The following is a 7,458-nucleotide window of genomic DNA, read 5'->3' as shown; positions in this document are numbered from 1 at the left end:
GATTTGTTTATTATCAAGTCTGCGATTTTGGGTTGCAGCAACTCTTGGTTGTGGATGAGATCATCTAAGGTAATCAAGTGCGTAGTATCCTGCTGGGATCAGAGGCGTGGGAGTAAAATTGTACCATGGATCGGTGGGAGACTTATTGGGCTTCAACTATAGTCCAGTCTGAAGTTAGATTGGAGTAGGCTAGTGTCTTTAGCGGCTTAATACAGTGTGTATTCAATCTGGAATAGGTCCCGGGGTTTTTCTGCATTTGCGGTTTCCTTGTTAACAAAATTTCTGGTGTCTGTGTTATTTCTTTTCCGCATTATATTTTATATAATTGAAATAATACAGGTTGTGCGTTCGTGATCATCAATTGAAAACCCAACCTTTGGTTGTTGATTGATATTGATTGATCCTTGGATATTAGTCTTTGGTACCGTCTAAGTATTCCTTGTGTTTGATTAAGACTCGCTGATTTCTATTAGCTTGAGTAATATAAAAAAAAGAGAGATATATTAACTCCTTGAGATACTTTTATATAGATTGAGTCTGAATGTCTAGTTGATTCTCTAGCAAAGTATTTCGGATTTATTCCATACAGATTGCTAAATATTGGGTGGTGTTGTTAGACCCCCGCTTTTTCAATTGGTATCAGAGAAGGAAAACACGGTAAACCTAATAAGTTTGTGTTTGTTCGTTCCATATAAATTTCCCTATGGGAAATTTCTTTTGAAAACTTGCTCATGGCATCTGTAATGCACGTCATAATTCCTTAAAGATTGTTCAAAGATTGTTATGGTTAAAACCTATGGGTTCTCATGATAATCTTACTTCATCTAAAAGGGGAGATTTAGATGTTAAGAATCAATCTGAAGGAAAAAATAAAAAGAAGAAAAAATTGGGAAAACGTTCAATACGCTCAAGGATATGGAACCTCACTAGATTAACTCTTGATCTCTATGAGGAATACTATCGTGATAGATCAATTGATAAAGATCTGTTTAAAGTGTTCGAATGCGTTTTTAAATTCTTAGAAAAACTTAATTTTGTTAAGCCTAAGAATCTTTCCGGAAAGGGTGTTGGTCGTGTTAAAACTGTTAATACTGTACAACCCAGAAATCGAAAAATCCTTCTTCTTGCCCGAACCAACGAAAGATAGAAAGCTCCAGCTGCCCTGACTATCATCATTATTTTGATTATACTACAGGGACTGTTCACACTTATCAATCAGATGTGTCGCATGAGAATTCCTCTGCGCATTATGCCTCTTGGTAACAAGGCTGGATTTTCCCCATTTGTAAATATCTTGATGTGGGGCAAGAAATGGTCTGAGTTGTGTACAGTTGTACAGTTGTTTGGTTAACTTTCTATTGCTTCTGTTAATCCTCCACACATTTGTTGGTTGTTTATCTCTAATGTGGAAAGGGCTAAGACTTTCCTTAAGTCTTGTGGATCACGGTTCGTGTACAACCCAAGCTCATGAATAAGGGATATATATATATATATATATATATATATATATATATATATATATATATATGTTGGTGGTCCGCGAACCTTCTTCGTTCTCATCTTCCGTTCGCATACGTGAACTAGGGTTTGTGCTCCTCCACCATTAAAGCTTCTTTGAAGAAATCAAAAGGAAGAGTGTTTGAGGTTCTCTTCAAGTAAGTAATTCCCTCTTGTATATCTCTTTATGATGATTTCTGGAAGCATGAAAAGAGTTCTAAAAGCTCAAAATCCTCTAGCTTGAATCCTCCTTGTGATCAAAATTCTCTTAGAATTAGGTTTGTGAATGATTCTTGTGCTAGAACTTTTGATAGAATTGCTTCCAAAGGTTTTATTCTAGAAAAGAAATTGGAAACCTTTAGTGGACATGAAGAGGATTTAGTTTGCTTCAAAGAATTCAATCTTGGGAATATCTTTAATGGCCTTGGTGAAGGTTTTGATTCTTTAACAAGGATTTTCTATGCCAACATTCATGATGTTTATTTTAAGAAGATGGAATTCAAATCCATGATAAATAGAGAAAGGTTTCTTGTTAATAGAGAGTTAATTTCAAGGGTCACCGAAATACCGTTGGGCAACGTACGGTTACCTAGACCAAGTGATGAACGTCCTTCATATGATGATATCTCTATTGGACTTTGTGGAAAGAAGGTTGTTTGGAGTCAAGAAAAGTTTCCTACTAATGATCTTAGTATTGATTTAATTGCGTTTGGAAAACTTGGTATCTCTAACCTTTGTCCCTCCACAATTGAGAATTCTTGGTGAAGTTATGAGTTTGCGGAATTGGTCTTCTTCCTTGCATTCGACAATACAAATCTTGATATTTGTGGTTTTATCATCTTTCAAATGACGACGATGATTTCTCACATCAAGATGTTAGGATATCCTTGTTTGATTATCCAAATTTGTCGTGATCGTGGACTTGATTTTATTAAAAATTATCTTGGGGTTCCAAACTTGTTCGTACATGTACCTTTCGGCGTAATAGGAAAAACGTTCGCAAGCGACAAAGAGGTACTCCACTTGATATTGACGACCCTACCACCTTGAGGCTTATTCAAAAAGTCTACAAGGGTGTATGCAAGGTAAATTCAAGAGTAAAGTGCTTAAAAGATCAAGTGTCGTTAATTGGAACCAAGTGTCCCGAGCTCAAGGAAGAGTTGGATTTAATTCAAGCTACTTGGAAATTTTCCGATGATGAAGGTGATGAGTAATGCATCTTCTATGCCTAGTATGTCTTCTTTTTGGATTAGTTGTAAGAATAACTAGTTTTTTAAATAGCGATGATTGTGACTACACATAGCTATTTTTGTTTTCATCTTCTTGTTATTTTTTAGGTTTATTGGTACTAAATTCTAAAAATCTTTGGAGGATGATGCTATTGCAGTATTTTCTTGGTATGTTATATTGCAATATTTTTATGGGATATGTATTGTTTGTGTCCGTGAACTTGAAGGTCCCATATTGCGGTCAAAAGTAAAGTCGTTCATGAATTAGTATTCGCATTGATGAAAGGACGAATGGAATTTTGACAAATACTAAAGTTATGCCTATGCAGTCATTTATTTGATGGAAAATAGGATAAAATCTTTTGTTTGACAAGGATAAAGTCTATTATGTCATTATGATGGAAAATAGAATAGGTCCTTGTATGTTATCCACGGTATTGATCTTCATTGATCCATTTTGTTGTGTATTACCATGAAGGCTCCATTGTGTGTCTTATGTTGATCAAGATACAACTAAGTCAATTATTCTTATTGGCTTTGTTGGTTGTTCCATAAGATGCTATATGTTGAGCATATGAACTAAATTAATCATCTTGGTTGGTTATTTAGTTATTTTCTCTAAAAGTCTTCTTTTGTCGAGCAAAACCTTTGACAATTAAATTGATTACTTTTGTGATTAGTTTGGTTGTTTGTATTCCAATTAGATTAATTATAAGTTCTTTTGTAATTAGTCTAGTTGAGTTTTCATATATTCCACAAATTGTTGTGTTGAATATATGAACGGCTATACTAATCATGTTCTATTGGTTGATGTAGTGGTATATTCCGTAAGGTTTTCCTTATGTTGAGTATGTGAACAATTAAGTTAGTCATCTCCATATGATTACCTTAGTCGTACCTCCGTAAGTTTACTTATGTTGAGCACTTTCAATTAAATTGATCACTATTGTGGTTTGATTTAGTTGCCTATTCCAATTGAATTAATCATGGGTTTACTTGTGGTTAATTTAATTGAGTTTTGGATATAAAAAATCATTTTCTATGGTTTTTGGTGTCCAATTTAAAAAATCCTTTTTTTCTTCGAAATTAAGCTCCCTCTTGTTGTTCTTTCGGGAATGACATCAAATGGGGGAGAGTTCTTTTGAACTTGTGCTTAATGGTAATATCTTACGGGGTGTGTGGCTGTGGAATTTTATAGGGGTTATCTTGTATCTTAAAACTCCTTGATGAATGCATTTAGCTTCGGCATTATGATGCATCTAAATTAAGTTGGTATGTATTTTTCTTTTAGTCTATGAAATGTCTCTTGTGGAAATTTCACTATGATCACGTTCTTGTACCTTTGCCAATTTTATTGACAAAAAGAGGGAGAAATAATGTAGTTCACACTACAAATAGATATGGTTTTCGGATCATTGTGTAAGGGGAAGTGGTTTCCATGATCGAGATGGAGTATTGACTAAGGGGGAGTGATACATATCACCGTAGTATTATTGTTAAAGTCGTATACAATTGGACTTTGATGTTATATAATAATACTATGACACTGTATAATAATGATCGAGAATCTTGATTTCTCTCATTGTTATATCTATGGATCTTTAACAACGGTGATGCTAAACTTACAACCTTTGGGATCATTGGAGTGCTTGGAAGGACGAATATTTCAGGGACTGTTGAAGATTAGACTATGGAATAGGAGCCACTAAAGTTTATCTTTTTTGTATTCCATATGTATTAATAGTTTTGTCACTAAAATTGACAAAGGGGGAGATCGTTAGATCTTAGATCGGTCGACCTAGCATGCGTTGCTATCTCAAGCATGTTTGTCAATGTTAGACATCAAAACTATGAGTCTTGATTTCTAGCCTACAAAGCTAAGTCTCGGATTAGGATAGAAAAGTGTATTTGAGCTCAAGGACTTCATGGTGATTCATCATACAACGACGAAGATCTATACAAGGAACCATGGAGCTTCATCAACAAAAAGGTATGTGGAGACTTGAACTTATCTATCACTCAAAAGTCTATCTATTCTATATCCTACTTCTTATGAGACAAAAGTTGTATGCTATATAGACTAGACCATACACATTTGATATTTCGATCCGAGTATATCTCGAAATCATGTGTTGGTAAAGCGTTTCGCTTTGATCAAGTATATCTTCACCTAGTGACGAAAGTCATGAAAAGTTTCAATCACTTTGAGAATTGCTATGACGTGAATCGGTCTGTGAATAACGGCTATATAGCGTCCTATGAGAATGTTTCAATGATTGAAATGAGAGTTTAGATTACATAACCATGTATTCCTTGAACCGAAGTTTTCGAACTTTTGTTGATCAAGAGAAATCGGAAGGATTGTGGAATTGGCTTGCCAAGTCCGCGAACTGTCGGAAGTTCTCGACCGAGAAATTCTGCTGGAGTTTCCAAAACTCATTTGTGTGCTTAGTCCGTGAACTCAGTCCGCGAACTGGAGGAAGTTCTCTTTTCGAGAATTTCTGCTGAGTTTGAAGAACTCAACCGGTTTACTTAAGTCCGCGAATTTGTTTGTGAACTTAAGAGATTATGATCTAAAGATGTGCTCTGAACATGAAACATTAAATTACTAAGGAATGCTTCATGCAAACCGTCGCTATAATGTTCATGAGCCGATTCAATCGAATCGAATCATCTTTGTTTCAATTGTGTCTTGTGTAGTTACATAATATCTCATAGGAATTGACCAACTATTTAACTAGTTCATTTGAGTCAATTGAACTAGTTATGGTGAAGAAGAACAAGGTTAATATGAAATTCTCATATGGTTAACCTTTTGGGTTACTATGTTGAACCAACATACGCGTACACGTTTGGGCATGGTTTTCGCAAAACCAGTAAACGTCTACCCAAGTGTGTGCGACAAGCTAAGTTTTCCATCTACGGTTGAGAAATATTAGCTTGAATCTAAATCAGGTTTTCATCTAACGGTGAATATGAATTGCTTTGTAACTAAGGAAAAACCCTGATTTGAAGGCTATATAAATGAGACATATAGCTTTGAGAAAAACTAATCCCCACACGTCTGTGTGATACTAGTGCGCTCGCTAGATTCGATTCTCCTTTAACCTTTGGTTTCCTTCTCTAAAACCAGGTTAACGACTTAAAGACTTCATTGGGATTGTGAAGCCAGACCGATACTACTTTTATCGTAGTTTTGTGATATGATCTTTCATCTTCTATCGTACGAGTACACTCGATTGATTGGCTTGAGATCGTGAGAGTTCTCCGATAGGCAAGATAAAGAAGTCACAAACATCTTCGTCTCACTGTTTGTGATTCCTCGACCAACCTCCTGTGTAGTCAGGAAGGATTGTAGAGAGGTGATTGATTAATCTAGGCTGTTCTTCGGGAATATAAGACCGGATTATCAATTGGTTCCTGTTCACCTTGATTTCATATCTTAAGACGGAACAAAACCTAGGGTTTATCTGTGGGAGACAGATTTATCCTTTGATAGACTTTTCTGTGTGAGACAGATTTGTTTATTATCAAGTCTGCGATTTTGGGTTGCAGCAACTCTTGGTTGTGGATGAGATCAGCTAAGGGAATCAAGTGTGTAGTTTCCTGCTGGGATCAGAGGCGTAGGAGTATAATTGTACCATGGATCGGTGGGAGACTGATTGGGATTCAACTATAGTCTGGTCCGAAGTTAGCTTGGAGTATGCTAGTGTATGTAGTGGTTGAATACAGTGTGTATTCAATCTGGACTAGGTCCTGTGGTTTTTCTGCATTTTCGTTTTCCTCGTTAACAAAATTTCTGGTGTCTGTGTTATTTCTTTTCCGCATTATATTTTATATAATTGAAATAATACAGGTTGTGCGTTCGTGATCATCAATTGGAAATCCATGCTTTGGTTGTTGATTGATATTGATTGATCCTTGGACATTGGTCTTTGGTACCGTCCAAGTATTCCTTGTGTTTGATTAGGACTCGTTGATTTCTATTAGCTTGAGTAATATCAAAAACAAGAGAGAGATATTAACTCCTTGACATACTTTTATCTAGATTGAGTCTGACTATTTAGTTGATTCTCTAGCAAAGTATTTTGGAGTTAGTCCATATAGATTGCTAAGTGAAATATTAGGTGGTGTTGTTAGACCCCCGCTTTTTCAATCTACACTACAAATTAGTACAAAAACAACTCGGAATCTCTAAGGATAGAGATTGGATTGGGAAGAACAGAAAATTGGGAGAGAAAAGCATATTTAGATTATAAAATTGGTCATGACTCTGAAAGAGTTAATTACAGACTATATCAACCACACACGATGCAGGACAGAAGGCACGTACGGAAGACACAAAAAAACTAACTGACTAAACTAACCCTACAATAAGGGTGCCCTAAAAGAATAAAACAGGTGCCCTTAACACAACAGAAGCTCAAAACATAAACTCTTAGAGGAGGTTTTTGACAAATCCCTCTCCTTATGAAGATTCTTGTCCTCAAGAATCAGTTTTGGAAATTGCAATTCCAAATAGTGTTTGTCCTCCCAAGTTGCTTCATCAACTATAAAACCCTCCCACTGGACAAGTATTTGAGTAATAATATGGGAGTTCTTCTTGATCACTCTAGTGTTCAGAACCTGCAAATGCTTCATCATGAGCTCTCGCTCTTTAGTTGTGGATGGAAGGTTGGTTTGTGGCATGACTCCAGCTCATAACTTAGGCTTGAGCTGAGATACATGAAAA

Source organism: Papaver somniferum, chromosome 2 (assembly GCF_003573695.1).
Source record: "Papaver somniferum cultivar HN1 chromosome 2, ASM357369v1, whole genome shotgun sequence".
NCBI classification, from domain to species: domain Eukaryota; kingdom Viridiplantae; phylum Streptophyta; class Magnoliopsida; order Ranunculales; family Papaveraceae; genus Papaver; species Papaver somniferum.
The sequence above is the reverse complement of the archived record's forward strand: the minus strand, read 5'-3'. Positions refer to the sequence as shown.